This window comes from Meriones unguiculatus, chromosome X (genome assembly GCF_030254825.1).
Source record: "Meriones unguiculatus strain TT.TT164.6M chromosome X, Bangor_MerUng_6.1, whole genome shotgun sequence".
NCBI lineage: Eukaryota > Metazoa > Chordata > Mammalia > Rodentia > Muridae > Meriones > Meriones unguiculatus.
Window position 1 is genome coordinate 18,884,960 of NC_083369.1, and position 17,242 is coordinate 18,902,201.

General features: G+C 46.3%; 1 long non-coding RNA gene and 1 other non-coding gene across 2 annotated transcripts in view; both read left to right on the forward strand.

Moving 5' to 3' along the window:
- Window positions 1–9,546: 9,546 nt before the first annotated feature.
- Window positions 9,547–17,242, forward strand: part of LOC132650138 (uncharacterized) — a 41,855-nt gene continuing 34,159 nt past the window's right edge. Inside the window, exons 1-4 of the long non-coding RNA XR_009588522.1 lie at window positions 9,547–9,694; window positions 11,567–11,654; window positions 15,100–15,179; window positions 15,415–15,488. This is a non-coding gene — a long non-coding RNA (uncharacterized LOC132650138). The remainder of the gene's footprint in view (window positions 9,695–11,566; window positions 11,655–15,099; window positions 15,180–15,414; window positions 15,489–17,242) is intronic.
- On the forward strand, window positions 13,226–13,351 carry LOC132650275 (small nucleolar RNA SNORA11). Its single transcript, XR_009588645.1, has one exon. It is a non-coding gene; the product is annotated as a small nucleolar RNA SNORA11 (small nucleolar RNA).

Below are 17,242 nucleotides of genomic sequence, written 5' to 3' on the forward strand. Positions count from 1 at the left end.
ATTTTTATCTATCTATCTATCTATCTATCTATCTATCTATCTATCTATCTATCTATCATTTTTTAGACAGGATCTTAATTAGCCAAGCCTTAAAATTTGCTTTGTAGGCAGGTAGGAACTTGACCACGAATTCCTGCTCTTCCTGCCTCTAGCTCACAGCATCGAACACATACCATACCTGCCTTGTGTGGTACCAGGAAATGAAGGCAGAGCTTCATGCTTCCTCCAGGCTTCACGGTTAAGGTACATTTTATACTTGAAGGCAGAGTGCATTAGACCCATTTCTGTTTGCAGTGACTGCACACCACTTGAAAATGGCGGTTATGGGCTGGGGACACGGCTGGGAGCGCCTTTTCCTCTTGCATAAAACCAGCTTCTGTTTCCAGCACCATATGACAGTTCACAAACGTCTACAACCACCATTCCAGGGGACCTGACTGACCTCCTCTGATGCTCCAGGACCCCTGCAGTGCACATACATACATGCAGGCCAACAGTCTTACACACAAAAATATAAATCAATAGATCAGTTAAAGGTGATACCCAAATGGTTTTCCAAAACTTAATCTACTCATGGCCTCACGTAAGACACTATTGCAGCTGAGCAATATTGTGTTTTTGTGTTGTTCGTAACTATACACAGTAGTTGATGTAGGAAGTGATAGACTGACGTGTTTATGTTCACAGTGGGAGAGGGAACGTCATAGAGGAAAATGTGAGAATGGGGAGATGGCAGTACACAGCCACTCCTTAGAGCACACGGACATGTGCAGTGTGGAGGAACAAGAGCACCAGAAGACACACTCAGGGAAGCCAGGAGCCAGCTCTGGTCAGCAGAGTCAATGCTAGTGAGAGGGCACAACAGTCAGAAGAATGATGTTTGGTGTGCTGCTCATGAACGCTATCATGATCATGAAGGAAAGGATGTCTGGAACCCAGAAGGGGATTCAGGACACTAGAAGGGTAAAGGAGGAGGAGGACACAGTGACAACGGAGCAACACAGAAGAAAAGTTTGGCAACAAAGGACAGCACATTTAAGCAAGGAGGGGTGACAGAGAGGCATCTTGCCTAAAGTGGAGAGCAAAACAGAGTCTCATGATGACGGATGAAGCCACCAGTGAGGGGCAATTTAAAGGTGCAAGATTAACAGAGATTAGTTGCCAGCCACTGAGTTCATGTCAGAGACAGTCCCTGTTCCCATTACTAGGGTACACAAGTGGGTAGCAGCCTTGCCAGGCCACAGAGGAAGACAATACAGCCAGTCCTGATGAGACCTGATAGGCTAGGGACAAAGGGAAGGGGAGGAGGACCTCCCCTATCAGTGGACTTAGGGAGGGGAATGGGAGGAGATGAAGGAGGGAGGGTAGGATTGAGAGGGGGCTACAGCTGGGATACAAAGTGAAATATGCTATAATTTATTAAAAAAATGATCCACTTGACCTTTAGTTTTGTGCAGGGTGATAAGTATGGATCTATTTACTTTTTTTTTTTTTTTTTTTTTTTTTACAATTAGACATCCAGTTAGACCAGCACCATTTGCTGTATGGTTTTTCCATTGCATGGTTTTGGCATCTTTGTCTAAGATCAGGTGTCTGTAAGTGTGTGAGTTTATTTCTGGTTCTTCTATTCGAATCCATTGATCCACCAACCTGTTTCTATGCCACTACCATGCAGTTTTTATTACTGTTGCTCTATAGCACAGCTTGAGATCGGGATGGAGATACCCCCAGAAAATCTTTAAATGTAGAGGATTGTTTTAGCAATTCTGGGTTTCTTATTATTCCATATGAAGTTGAGAATTTTTTTCAAGGTCTGTAAAGAACTGTTTTTGTAACTTGATGGGAATTGCATTGAATCTGTAGATTGCTTTTGGTAAGATGGCCATTTGTACTATGTTAATCCTGCCAAGCCATGAGCTTGGGGGATCTTTCCATCTTCTCATATCTTCTTCTAATTCTTTCTTCAGAGACTTGAAGTTTTTTTTCATACAAGTCTTTGACCTGATTGGTTAGAGTTACACCAAGGAAGTTTATGTCCTTTGTGGCTACTGTGAAGGGTATTGTTTCCCTAATTTCTTTCTCAGCCCATTTGTCTTTTGTATACAGGAGTGCTACTGAGTTTTTTGAGTTAATTTTGTATCTGGCCACTTTGCTGAAGGTGTTCATCATGTGTAGGAGTTCCCTGATAAAGTCCAAGTAGATAAAAAAACCTCAGCATAAAACCAGACACACTAAACCTGTTAGAAGAAAAAGTGGGGAAGAAGCTTGAACTCATTGGCACAGGAGACAACTTCCTGAACAGAATACTAACAGCACAGGCTCTAAGATCAATCAATCAATCAGTAAATCAATAAATGGGACCTGATGAAACTGAAAAGCTTCCATAAATCAAACTACAGTGTCATCAGAGGAAAGCGACAGCCTATGGATTAGGAAAGTCTCTTAACTATATCTGACAGAGGACTAATATCCAGAATATATAAAGAACTCAAGAAGTTAAACAGCCAAAAATCAAGTAATCCATTTAAAAAATGGGGTACAGAGATAAATAAAGAATTTTCAATAGAGGAATATTGAATGGTAGAGAAACACTTAAAAAAATACTACCATCCTTATTCATAGGGAGCTGTAATTAAAACAACCCTGAGATTTCACCTTACACCCATCAGAATGTCTAAGATCTAGAACTCAAGTGACAAAACATGCTGGAGAGGATGTAGAGAAAGGGGAGCACTCCTCCATTGCTGTTGGGAATGTAAACTTGTATAAACTCTTTGGAAATCAATATGGCACGTTCTCAGACAATTAGGATAGCGCCTCCTCAATATCCAGATAGAACACTCCTAGGCATGTATTAAAAATATAATCAAGTACACAACAAGGATATTTGTTCAACCACATTTGTATCAGCTTTATTCATAATGACCAGAATGTGAAAACCCCCCAGATGTCCCTCAGTTGAGGAATGGATACAGAAATTGTTGGACATTTACAAAGTGGAATACTACTCAGCAATTAAGAACAAGGAAATCATGAGATATGCAGGCAAATGGTGGGATCTGGAAAATATCATCCTGAGTGATCTATCCCAGAAACGGAAAGACAGATATGGTATATACTCATTTATAAGTGGATATTACACATAATATAGGTTAATTATATTAAAATCTGTACACCTAAAGAAGCTAAGCAAAAAGGAGGACCCTGGGTAAGATGATCAACCTTCATTCAGAAAGGCAAATGGGATAGGCATCTGAAGAAGGTGAAAACAAGGAACAAGTGGACTGGGAAAGGGGCATGGGAGGAGATGAAAGAGGGAGGGAGGGCAGGATTGGGAAGGATGGGGAAGGGGCTACAGCTGGGATAAAAACTGAATAAATTGTAATAAATAAAACATTATTTTAAAAATTATAAAAAAATGAATAAATTTTAAAAAACAGAGATTACTTGCAAACATTCAAAATTTTAAAGAGTTAAAGAGATTGGAGAAACCCACATTTCAAAAGAAAGGCAGAAGCCCACAAGCCTGTGTCTGGACACACCGAAGGTTCAGTCAAGCCAGAGATGTGTAAATAGTGAGGACCTAGGTTCAAAACAACAAGATCTAGGAGAATCAGGACAGGTTAATGTAGAGCAGCAGGACGAGATTAAGACATGTATACACTGGGGTAATTCTAGATCTTGGATGCACGTGTCTCTGTCTCTCTGTATGCACATATTAAAGGCGGCTAAAGATAAGGGTAGATGGCATGTTGAGAGAGAAGAGAAAAGAAGAGGCTCTTACAATACAGTAAAAGGCAGGGCCTGTCTTTCTTCTCAGCAGAGGCAGAGAATGGAAATTCTCAAGAAGCAGCAGGGAAGCTGTGGCATGACATGAAATGGAATCTCTCCAGAAGTCTACCATTCTTGTAGTGAGCAGAGGATGGCTGCTTGTTCTTGGCCTCTGGGAACATACATACATAGTGATGCCTTCCTAACACTTTTGCTGTAAGCTTCAATCACCCTGCTCACCTTCCAGTCTGAGGTCTCTTTACAAATAAAGCCTGGTCTTTTGGGAGCGTTGATTTTTAAATGGCGGGGCGGGATGCGAAGGAGGTTGGGATGCTGTTAAGAAGCAGCACTGACAAGGTAAGCTTTTCCTTCCTGAACTGCCGTTCCTCCCTGGGATCTTCTCCAAAGGAAACCTGGATCTGGAGCCTCTCGTGGAAGAGTCACTGGCACATGAAGCCCTGGAGTGTATGTCATGGGCACAAACAGCCATTATAAATGCAGACTGGCTGCCTCACAAAGGCCCTGGAGGTCAGGAAGGTGGTAAGCCTTTTTGTGGTTCCCTTGCATGAAGGGCATAGCCGTGAGTGTACAACTCGAACAGTGTATAGGTGAATTTCTTGGGCTTTGGGAGCCAAGACAGCCAGGCCAGGGGAACTAACTGGTGGGCAGTTGAATACCAGGAAAAGACAGTGTGACTGGACAAGTGGATATCCTGACACACTGAAATAATGAGAGTGAACAGGAGAGAAACAGAAGAGATACAGCATGGCCTTTGTGCAGCGTCTGGTGGCAAATTCATGCTGTTGGTCCTTCCATGTGTTAAGCAGTCTCTGAAATGGGGCAGGAAGACAAAGGTCAAGGCTTTCTCCTCAGGATAAGAGGTTGAGGCAGGGGTAGGGGACTGAATCAGTTGGTGTGTTTTCTGCAAGGCTGAATCCAGCAGTAATCTCCCCAGAGTCCATCTCTTTAAAGCCCAACAGTTTGTAGGAAGTGAGAGCCGGAATGAATGATCCCCTTGCCTGGGCTTCAGGTCCCACAGGTCACGTGGGAGAGGAGAAACACCTCTCCTGTCCCTCATGACTCTGCTGGTTAAGATTGAAGTGTGACACTGGAGGCAAAATTCTGCCCTGGCTGGCATAGAGGTTTTTTGTCATACACTTGACTGGAAACCCCAACTAGATGACAAGCCAGGGAGTGTGGAAATGGGGAAGCAATTTGAGAGTAGCAAGAAGCTAGATGAGACAGTTATTGTTTGGGGGAGTATAAGCCACCATTGGCAAGAGGGGGAGTCGGGAAAGAGGGCTGCAAGGCACCATGATGCAGTATGCGCATGTAGTTATTCATCTCAGATCTCTGTACCTTCTCATGTGCCTCCACCCAGCAGTGATGGGAGGGCAGGGGGGGAATGTGCAAGGTCCCATTTTTCTCCCCGTAATAGAGGCTTGTGTACTGCAGAGGAGCAGAGAACACAAGCACTTCTCTGCTTCCCTTTGTCTCATATTTAGTCCCTAGATCATGAGCCTCAGTTGCCATGGGAACTGAAGCTGAGTGTGTGATGCATTCACCGGGCTGTGGGAGAAAAGCAGAGCTGGTCCTTGAAATAAAGCCCTCTGGGAATAGAGAATTTAGCAAAGTGTTCCCGTTAAAAGAATTAGTAATTTCTAGAAATATATCGATTTCTGTGACTAACAGAATAGGAGGAGTGGAGGAAAGGAGAACAGGAGGGAGGCAGGGAGGGAAGTAAGAGAGATGAGGGAGAGGAGAGACAGGAAGAGGGTGAATGGGAAGGAGGCAGACACACACAGATGGGAGGGAGGGAGGGGGGGAGAGAGAGAGAGAGAGAGAGAGAGAGAGAGAGAGAGAGAGAGAGAGAGAGAGAACCTTCCCTCCAAGGATTGTCTTGGATGTATGTGTGCTGTATCACATCCACACTGCCTGGACCACATGATTGCTGTGGGTAAAGCGACCATGAAAAGTATCTGGGAATTTAATTAGAGTCACTGCTGCTAGGGTTCCCCTGAAACTGATGTTTTTGCTGTTTTGAGCCATATTGGCAGAGGAAGCAGGCTGAGGATTAGCCAAGACAAGGGTAATGTGTCCTGTTGTCATGGAAAGGTGTAATGTGACACACACAGCTGGGGAAGAGGCATCTCCTGTCCCTTCCTCCAGGCTTCCCTATCTCTTTCCAGGGAGAGGGTCTTTACAAAGAGACCCAGGCTGGACCTGAGATGGAACATCTCCTGTGCTCTTCCTCATTAGCGAAATGAAAATTGAGCCCATAGTCTATGAGAAAATGTCTGCAGCACAAACACTGACAAACTAACACTAAATGGATAAACACTTGAAGCTGCCTCCATGGCAACCTGAGAAAAGGCATCTGTGCAGCCAGGAGAAGAGGCTGGGGTCAAGCTCACTAAGGCATTGGCAGAGCTGGATCAGTGGTCTCTGGCAGGCTGTGCTTTCCTCTGATTTGTTTTACCCTTTCAGTCTTGAAAGCACACAAGATCAGAGAGCATCGTGGACGATGAGGAGGAATTAGGCATGTGTGGTTAGGTAGTCATGGGGGATGGGAGTGAGGACAGAGTGTGGGTGGGAGGTTCTGCCTGCTGGGCCCTATGGCTCTCTCCATGGCAGCAGCCTCATGCTGCAAGGTCCAGAGCAGGCATCATGTTCTCAGAGGGCTCTTTGTTTGAGTCCTAACACTGCTCCCTGCTGGCTGTGGACCATCAGACAGAGTGGCCTCCCTCTTGGGGCCTCAGGCTCCTCATCTGTGGAATGGGGAAGACAGGACACTCGCCCCTCCCCCTCTGCAGTGCAGGTAGAGGAAACACATGCCAAGCAGTAAATTTTATATGAATCACCAAATAAAAGTTCTCCATAATCAGCCAGCACCAGAAACCCATGAATTCACAATATTTTTCCTGTTTGCAAGGGGAGTAGGGCTCAGAGGGTGCAGGCCAAGGTGGAGGAAGAAGCTCTGTGGGAGCAGTCAGCCATCACAGGTGTGCCTCACACCTGGTACATCCAGAGGCCTGAGAACACACTTGCCAATCAGAGCCTTGTGCTGCTGCTGCTGCTGCTGCTGCTGTTGCTGCTGCTTTTTTTTGGGGGGGTGCTCAGTGGGGTATGGAGGGTTGTGATGGGGTAAACACAGCAGGTGTGTGGGAGCCCCTTGTCTCCCATTGATGATGAGAGTGAGTTGGTTCAGACATCAGGTGGTCTTCTGGCCCTCCTCTGGGACCCACTGTCTTAGTCAGGATTTCTTTTATAGCTGTGATAAAAACAGCATGAACATAAGCATCTTGGGGAGGGAAGGGTTTGCTTCATCTTAGGTTGTAGTTCATTTTCCAAGGAATTCATGGAAGGAAGCTGGAGGCAGGGGCTGAAGCAGGAGCCATGGGAGGGTGCTGCTTACTGGCTTCCTCAGCCTGTTTTCTTACAGTACTCATGACCACCAACGTAGAGTCCTGCCATTACCTCCCTGGGATACCAAAGCCTAGATCAGTTCTTTTCACAGGCAGGAGTATTCCCAGCCTGCTTGGGGGTCGAAAACAGGGCTAAAATTTACTCTTAAGCATGACTTTCCAAAGTAGATACTCTAGTACTTGGTTGTTCTTGTCATGTCCAGTAGTCACCAGGAAAGCCTGGGGCACAACCTGACAGTTTCAGTCCTAGGGAGCTGGTCTGCCAATGGTCACTCAAAGTGGATCACTAAGGTGTGGATGCCATTGTGAGCGGAACCAGACAGATCATCCAAGGGTAAGGCTAAGTTCCTTTGAGTCCTTGGTGTGAAATATAAGCTCCTGTCTTCTGGAAGCTGAATCTTGCTCATCTGGGACAGAGATTATGATGTGGCCTGTCTGCCATTCCACAGCAGGAGAAAAAGGGACAACCAGATGCACTGTCCTCTCCCACAGCCATCTGGTTTAGAAAAAAAATCAAAGCACTTGGAATCAGCTAGGAGCCCTTGCCTACTCTTCCACATTACCTTTGGATACAGGAATAATATCTGCGCCTACTGCTACCAGAAACCAAGTTCCCAACCCTGTAGCCAAAGAAGTCTAGAGTTCTCACCTCCATCTCTTTTCCATTACTCCAGGCAAAGTGGCTGCTATCCCCTTACCTAGAGCACCGGATCTTGGATTCAAGCTACCCCCCCCAGGCGTCCTAAGTCCAAGCCCCAATTAGATTAGTGTTTTAGTCTCAGCCTCAGTCTAGATTGGAATCAGATGAGTCCTAACTTCCACCCCTCCCATGCTAGCTCTGCACACCTCTCCTCCTGACTTTGGCCAGAGGGGCCCCTTGAGATGGTGTTTCTCAGAGTTGTCCTTTGCCCCTGTTTTCTGAGCACTGATCCACTGTGTGTGAGTACGTGCCTATGTTTGTGTGTTTGTATCTGTATCAGTGTGTGTCTTCCAGGCCCTGACCCTCAAATCCAAGTGTTCACCGCACCCTCTCTCATTGCATTCTATCTTGGGCTCTTGTGACTGGTTCCTCCAGTTCCAATAGCAATTGAATCTAGACATCCAGCATGCCCCTCTAAAATTCCTTTTCACCATGGTCTCTCCCATGATTACCTTAGCCACGACTCTGTCACTGACTGCCCAGCCCCTCATACACAGTCTCCCCTCCTGTCCTGATCATGTCCTGCTTAATCCCACTACCTCACCAGAGATCCTGCCTACTCCATCCTTATCCCTCACTCTCACTTTTAGTCTGAGCTCTCTTTTTCTAGGAACCCCTTGCAGAGCTGGGACAAGCTCCAGTGTACAACTAGAATACTCCAATGCTGAAAACATGACATTCGATACCAAGACAGGGGAAAAGTTAAGGAGGCGAGAGCTATAAAGAATTTGGTGCTCTTGGTGGCTTTGGCACTTTCAACATTCTTGGTATCCATCGCCTCGAGCCTCCGGTAGTTTGAGTCAAGGCTTTCACATGTTTTCAGTGAGCCTCACTCTTTGTCCACCTGATTCTTTTGGTCTCTATCCATGATAGAAGGGCACAGATACAAGGGACACAAGAGTAGTATAGGCTTTCACAGGTTTCCCAAAGTTTTCTTGTCCTACTGAAAAAGGTCTTGGGGGTACAAGACAGCCATAAGCATTCTAGAGTCCAAAACTAGTTGCTGGGAAAAGTCTGCATTTCCCAGGGAGCATGATGTCCGGCCCTCCCCTCCCTTCTCCTGGCTTCTGGCCTTGCAGAATGAGCCCTGGGAACTGGAAAACCTCGTGCTGGCCCAGACACTGGTGGAGGCATTCCAGCTGGATCCCAAACCCCTGGCCAGTGATGGGGAGACCCAGGCATATGCTGCCAATGTAGCCTTTGCTTCTAGCCTAGCTGCATGTGTTGCTACAGCTACTGCTTGTAGGTCCTTCAGTTGGATGGGGATCCTCTTAAGATAATGTTTGTCTCTTTGCACATTTCCCAGAGGTTAGTGGTCAGTAATATGGCTGTCTCTGGAACTCCAAGAACAACTTCATAATCCCAGACCACCTTTAGCCCAGGAGGTTGCTAAGAAGGGGCCAAAGGGCCTGTAATTTCTCTTAGGCTCCAGGAACCAGAAGAGTGGATGCCATCCAGTCTCAGGCAGCCTTCCTGGACAAGAAGAATTTCTTTAATTTCACTCAGCCAGCAATTATCAATAGAATTGCCTTTCCATGTTCCATTACTTCTGCCAAGGCCCAAGAGGCCACACCAGAGAGCCCCAGTGCTACTTTTAGAATGTCCCAGACCTTCCCTGCTAGGGAAAGGGCAAGAGCATCAAGCCTTGGGAGGCTCTGGCTCAGACTGAACAGGTAGAGCCTCAGAATGTTGTGGCCACAACTGCTGCAAAGGCTAAAGTAGCCACAAGCATCCTAGAACGTGAGGGCAGCCATCATTGCCCAGCACAGTGCTGAACACTGGCAAGAAGACCAAGAAGGTGAGACCTCCCTGCGATCTGCACAGTCTCTTTATTCCTACCCCTTCTTTCTCTCTTCCTCTCCTGTCTATTCCCTTCCCATCCACTCTTTTTTTTTCTGTCTTCTCATGTCCCCTCTAACCCTTCCCCTCCTCATCACACTCTTGTATGTCCATGTTCTTCCACCACACACATTATTTTTGGCGTGTTTTAGTTAGTTCATGGTGTTCCCATTCTTTGTTCTGTTTGGAGAATGTACCAGCCACTGCTTGTTTCCCTTGCTGCCAAGAGCCTGCTTGGGTAAGTATATGTGGGGCACTCTTGAACAGAGCATCTGGAAGCCCTGGCTTTGTCTGTCATTTCTGGTACAGTCCAAGCACCTGGATAAAGGATATGAGAGCCATGAAGAGGAAAGAGATCCCTTTGCTTATGTACCTACTGCTTAGAATATAATGGTTCCTGTGGTCTCCTATCACAGTGTTCAGAATGGCTGCCTTCAGCAGGAATGGCCAAAGGGCTGAATATCTGAGGCCTCTGCTCAGATCAGGTGCATTTACCAAGTATGACCCACACTCCACAGACATGATGAAAGATGTCATCAAAGAATACAGTGAGCATTTGCCTAAGGCCATTGCAAGACCCACCTACACTCTGGAAAAGCTGGGGGTGGGACAGGAGGATGATGGGAGAAACCCCACGAGTCCTTAGGCAGGCTGTCAGACACCAAGTACAACTTCTTATCTTGATTGCTCTAGACTCTTTCTCCAGCCCACCACTGCCTAAGCTTCAAGTATACCAGCAGTGTAGTGGGACAACTGTGTCCTCCCTAGTGTCTCTATGTCCCGATCTCTGGAGCTCTATCTCCTAAAATAGATGCTACTCATTGCCCCTTCTTGTCCTATATTTTCTCTTGCCATCTCACACAGGCATGGGTTCCTGTCTGAGAGCCAAGGAAATGTCCTGACCAGAGCTTGACTATGCATTAATACCCAGAATAGGGTATGAATTCACTGGTTTCTCTGCAGGTAGAACTTCAGAATTTGCCTCAAGGAAATAAACAAGAAATAACATCCATTCTTGTCTACACAAGGGATTCTTCTGCTGCCTTCTGGGATAGTAAGGAAGGGAAAGAGAATGCTGCAGTCTTGTCAATGCCTGTATGCTCTAAGGAAAATAAGAGTCCAGGACTCAAGGACCCAGTAAGACTCGCTTTCAAGGAACAGCACACAGCAACTGCGGGTGAAAAGGTAGCATGTTGGGCCCAAGCCTGTCTGCTTTGGGGATTTTGCATGCATGGACCCACACAAGTGCACACCTACACACCTAGCTTGGGTGAAAAATCAGCATAACCCTTGCTGCTTCTTTCCTGGTTTGGTATTGACAGGCTGGTCCTTCATGGAGATGCTTGCGTGTAGAACTTGTGGCAAACAGGACAAGCAAACTCCACATCTGTATCTGTACACCTTACAGCCTTTTGCAAAGCACCTTCTCCCAGCCCTGTTCCCTGCCTTACTCCACACTATGCAGAACCCAGAGAAGAGACGATCAGCTTCCCCTGTTAGAGATGAGGCAATTCAGTCTCAGGTTGAGATGCTACCAATTGTCTGGGATGGGGGAGAGGACCCCTGCATGTGATGGGGGAAAATTGCCCTTTTGAAAGACACTGTTGGAGAGAGCTGGCTGCAAGTGTGGGAAAAGCGGCCTCCACACAGGATCACTGTTCCTCCTTGTTAGGACCAAGGGAACTCCCTAGCTGAGCTTTATGCTGGTGGGGTATCGTTTTCAGGAATAAAAATGGGGTGGTGAAAGTGAGCCCTCACCCTGTTGATGGAGTTTCAGCCCATCCCGTGCTGTTGTCCGCAATGCCTGAGCCTCAGTTCTCTCCCCCAGCAGGAAAGGATCCAGGGCTGGAAAATCCTGAGATGGGACTGTGGTGGCCTGAGCTGGGAAGACAGCAGACGGTTCTCACCACAACAAACAGGTAGCTGTCTGGAACTTCCAGCCCCTTCACCGCTAGCTCACTGTCCCCTTTGAGAGCTCAGACAGTGAAAGTTGGGAGCAGTCTCTCCTGTCAGGTGTCTGAGACTAGTGCTTATCTGGCGCTGCTATGAGGGTGTTAGCCTCTTGTTGGGGTACCTCACCACCCACGAGTGCTTTTAAACACATCTCTCACTGACACTACCCCCAGTCATGTCATTTCTTTGTGATCCAGAAAAAAAAAAAGCCACTGATGACTTTGCAAAGCAGATGTAAGTGTTTCATAAGCTTGTTTCATTTGTGTGGTGATAGGCAGTGGGAAAGACCATTCCCTAGACCAGAATGCAAAGAAGAGAAACTCTGGCCTCTGGTGTAGCCACACACAGTGGTCAGATATGCTGGTATTTTAGTTAGGTTTTCCATTGCTGTGAAGAGACACCATGACCATGGTAATTTTTTTTCTTGATTTTTTTTCTTTTTTTATTAATTAATTCAATTTACATCTCCATCATAAGCCCCTCCCTCTCTTCCCAGTCCCATGTTCCCTACTTCATCCCCTCTCCCTTATTCTGAAGAATAGGGAGCCCCCCTACCCAGATAACCCAGCTCATCAATCACATGAGGATTGTCTTTTTCCCCTGTGGCCTGCTGGAGAAATGCCATCAAGGAGAAATGATCAAAAGAAGGGCAACATAGTCCATGTTAGAGATATCCCCCTCTCCCCTAACTAGTGGGCCCACACGAAGCCTGAGATGCCCCTTGGGTTTATCTTCTTGGGGTCTGTGCATTGTAGTATGTCTCTCCTATACTTTATGACTAAAATACTCTTATAAATGAATATATACCCTATGGTAACTCCTATAAAGGAAACAATTAATTGGGGCTGGCTTACAGTTCAGAAGTTTAGTCTATTGTCATGGTGTTGAAGAAGCATGTTGGCATGCAGGCAGACATATTGCTAGAGAAATGATGGAAGTTGCATGTCTGGATCCACAGGCATGAAGAGAGAGTGACACTGGGCTTGGCTTTGAGCTTTAGAGACCTCAACCTCCTCCCCCACACCACCCAGTGAAACACTTCCTCCAACAAAGCCACACTTCCTCCAACAAGGCCACACCTCCTCATAGTGCCACTCCCTATGAGCCTATGGGGGCTATTTTCACTCAAACCACCACAGCTGGCATGTGGGAAGAAGAAATTGGGGAGCAGACTTGGTGGAAAGGGGGCACAGATTGACTGAGAACACTATGCAGGGGCAGTGTGAGAGACCCATCACTAAGTGTTTACCCTTCAGACTCACACACAAAATTCCCCTATCATACATCTGAAGAGACTTGGGCTCTGAGATCAGAAGGCTCTGAGAACATTCATAGTGGAGAAACCCAGGGCACACCCTTTGTTTGGTCCTTAGAGAATGTGCAAGTGCAGACACAAGCTAGTATGTATACATTCCATGATTCACCAAGGCACATAATCATAGTGTCTGTGCACACACGGAGACATATAGGGATTGAAGAGTGCAAGGTTCTTCCTTTTTAGTCATTGTCTGTATAGCCTGGCCAGGACCCTTGCACCAGGGAGTGCTCAGAGCAAAGGGCTTAAAGAATTAGTCCTTTGTTTACAAGGTGTCCCACAGAAACCTGGAGCCATTCTGATAAGAGGGACACTTGTGGCTTTTCTGTGAACAAATATGCCACACAGATAAGGCCTTGAAGCTCTTCCTTTTAGAAGCTTAGGTGTTGGGAGAGTGAGTCATGGCCTGGAGAGGCAAGCAGACCCCCTTCTGCAAGCTGAGTCACATAACTGGGGTAGGAGAAGGTTCTCCTGGAACTCATCGGGTCAGCAACAGATCTGCTTGGCTAGAAGAGAAGGACATTTTCTTCTTACTCCAACATACCTGGAATACTAGCAGATCCACAGCAACACTGGATTCAAGTATGAGTTCCTCTGAAGTCTTTGAACCTGCCATGAGACCAGCAAAATTAGGGTCCTGAGGTTCATTGCCCAGGTACATGACAGCCTCTGTGCCTTGCTTGGTTCTTGGCTGAAGCTTTATGCACTGACCCTATCACAAAGCAAGCTTTCAGTGGCCCATGAGGAATTTACCTCGAGATTCATAGATGTCATTCTATGTGGTGGGGTGGAGGGAGGGGGCATTTCCAGCCCTGACATAGACCAGGAGCTTTATTCCAGTTGTAGTCTGTTTTTGCCATTGTTTCTAACGTAGGAGGATGTGGCAGCCAGCAGATGCTCCCTGAGTGTACAATGCCCTGCCTTTAAACTTCTGTTTCCTACCTCAGCACCAGAACCAGTATCCCAAGAAATGGAAGGCTCATTTCATTTTTTTTATTTTTTTAAATTTTTTATTTAACTTTTATTAATTAAACTTTACTCATTTTTGTATCCCCCCATAAGACCCTCCCTCCTCCCCTCCCAGTCCCCCCTCCCCCCCTTTCTGCATGCATGCCCCTCCCCAAGTCCACTGATAGGGGAGGTCCTCCTCTCCTTCTTTCTGATCTTAGTCTATCAGTTCTCATCAGAAGTGGCTGCATTGCATTGTTCTAGGTTATCTCCATGAATAGTCCTTGGTTGGAGTATGAGTCTCTGGGAAGTTCCCTATGTTCAAATTTTCTTGTTCTGTTGCTCTCCTTGTTGAGTTCCTGTCCTCTCCAGCTCTTACTATTTCCCACTTCTCACATAAAATTCCATTCACTCTGCCCGACAGTTGGCCATCAGGCTCAGCGTCTGCTTTGACAGTCTGCAAGGCAGAGGCTTTCAGAGGCCCTCTGTGGCAGGTTCCAAGGTTGTTTCCTGTTTTCTTTTTCTTCTGATGTCCATCCTTTTTGCCTTTCAGGATAGGGATTGAACATTTTAGTTATGGTCCCCTCTTTTGCTTAGTTTGTTTAGATATACAGATTTCAGTGGGTTTATTCTATGTTGTATGTTTATATGAGTGAGTATATACCATGTGTGTCTTTTTGCTTCTGGGACAGCTCACTCAGGATGATCCTTTCCAGGTCCCACCATTTACCTGCAAATTTCATGATTTTTTTTATTTTTCATTGCTGAGTAATACTCCATTATATAGATGTACCACAGTTTCTGCATCCATTCTTCAGTTGAGGGGCATCTGGACTGTTTCCAGCTTCTGGCTATTACAAATAAAGCTGCTACAAACATGGTTGAGAAAATGTCCTTTTTGTGTACTTGGGAAGGCTCATTTCTTAGAGGCAGTGGATGGTGCTTTCCAGAATATGGATGTGGATATGACTGAGGAACATGCCAGGGCCCAGATGAGGACCCAGATTGAGCTTTTTTGGGGGGAGGGTGGGGGGATGAAGCCTTTATTGGACAGTAGATCTGGGACAAGTAGGAAGAGCTGCTGACCTGAGATGAGGATGAGATTTCAATGATGCTTGGGCTAAGATCTCTTTTGCATTCTGCGCCAGGTCTCAGCAGTGCACACTAAATAGCCACTGCACGAATGGGAGAGCCGCATGGAACGCTGAAAACAGCAGCAGCCCAGAAGGTGAGGCAGGCACCAACAGCCTAGATAACCCCAGCATCTGCTGCACCATCTGAATCAGAGATGCCACCAGAGGTGGCACCAGTTTCTCCTATACCCAATAAGATCATCAAAGGCACATGATGCCCCAAACGCCCTGGGGAGCAGCTGAGAAAGGTTGTGGGGAGGCCTAGTGAGGGTGGCACACTGATGGTGGGGAAGCATACCTTTTCATTGCATCTCTCCCTTGTTGCTACAGGTTCAGTCTATGCTGTTCTCTGCTCCCTGTGTTCCTGACAGCATTGATGATATGCAGCCATCTTCCTTACCCAGGTATAGTGTCAGAGTCCCTCTCACACGACACCCCGGCCTTTCTCCCTGTGGGTCAGAGGTCATGTGTGAGGGAAGGCTATTTTGTGTTTGTGGGTGTGTGTGTGTTTCTCATGTGCTGTTTCTTGTGTGTTTGTAGCTTTTGTATCAGGGTTACGTTAAAGCTGCAAAATCAATGTGGATGTCTTCCTTTACCTACCAAGGTTTGAGCTGTAGGAGGCATACGGGTGACTAGGAGACTACTAGTCCAGCCAGACCAGCCAGAATCAGTGGACTCTGCCATGAGGAAGGACCTTGGTTGTATGAAGGTTCAGGATGAGTGTGGAGAACTTGAGTTCAGAGAGGAATCTAGATGAAAACTAGCAAGGGTTTCTCTGAAGCATTGGCTGGATGCCAACAGCACAAAGAAAAAAATGGCATGGAGGACTAAAGTTTGTGGCCATTGCCTTTCCTCCAGGGATATAATCCACAAGCACTCACCCAAAAAGCCTACATGCCCCCTGAATCCTATCATCTTTGTGAATATAATGTTGTGTAAGCTTTTACTCATCGCTCTGATCATAATTCAAGACCACCTAGATGGGACAGGGTCTTAAGAAAAACGAGGCAAGCATCACAACCATTGTCTCCCCTGTAGTCATTAAGGGGGATGAGCACTACTGACAAAGAAAAAAATATGATGAAAATAAAGCTTTCTGCACACCTACCCAGCCCATTTTTAATGTGGCTGGGGACTCTGAGGCTCTTCCCTAGGTGTTATTACTTTCCAGTGAGGCTAAGGCCAAGCCTGGATGCTGCTATCTCAAGGGCTGGGGGATAGCTGTCAAGGATGGGGTTTGGAAAGCAAAATTTCTGGGTATAAGGCAGTGAGGAAAGAGATTGATCTTGGGAGGGATTCAGAAGCAAGCAGGGAAAGTGTCTGAGATTCCTGGACTGTCCCAAGAATGTCCACAGCCAAGCTAGACAGAGCCCTACAAGGTCATGAGGGAAGCAATACTTCCAGGGTCCCTGCTCCACCTCACTTCTTTTACCCAAGAAGAAACTCTCATGTAAGATACATAACTGTTTGTAAACTCCAGTCCCAGGGGACACAACACTATGACACAATGTGTGCAGGCAAAACAGCAAAGCCCATAAAATAAAATAAATTATTTAAAAAATATTCTAAGAGAGTGACAGGAGAGCAAAATACCAGAATGGAGGGCTTTAGAGGATAGGGGAAATTGCATAGGTATCACAACTAGGACCTAACTGTGCCTTTTGCAACAGACTTCGAGGTTGGGAAGAAATCCATCTTGGTGGCCTGTGCTGTTTCTCTGGTGTTAGACTTAATATGTGGACATATGGACAAGGTGGGCTTTTAAAACTCCGATTTACAATGTTTAACTGGTATACACACATGCTGTCTCTCACTCAAACGCACACACACATACACACACACACACACACCACACACAAGGAAGTCCTCATCGATTTGTGCAAAACATAAGGGATGTCTGTGACCCCAGGCCAGGTGTGTTGTGTTGTATACATGATGGCTAGGATCTCCCGAAACTTTCTTGAACATTGCTGGCCCATGCCTTCTCTAGCTTCAGGGCAAGGAGACTAAAAGTAAATCAGGAGTCTGAATATGACCACCGTTTGCAGAGGGTGATTTCGATAGGGTATAGCACATATGGAAAAGAGGAAGCAGCTCCGAGGGGCAGATAAACACTCCCCTGGGTGTTACTACCAATCCTCTTGCCAGAACACCTTTC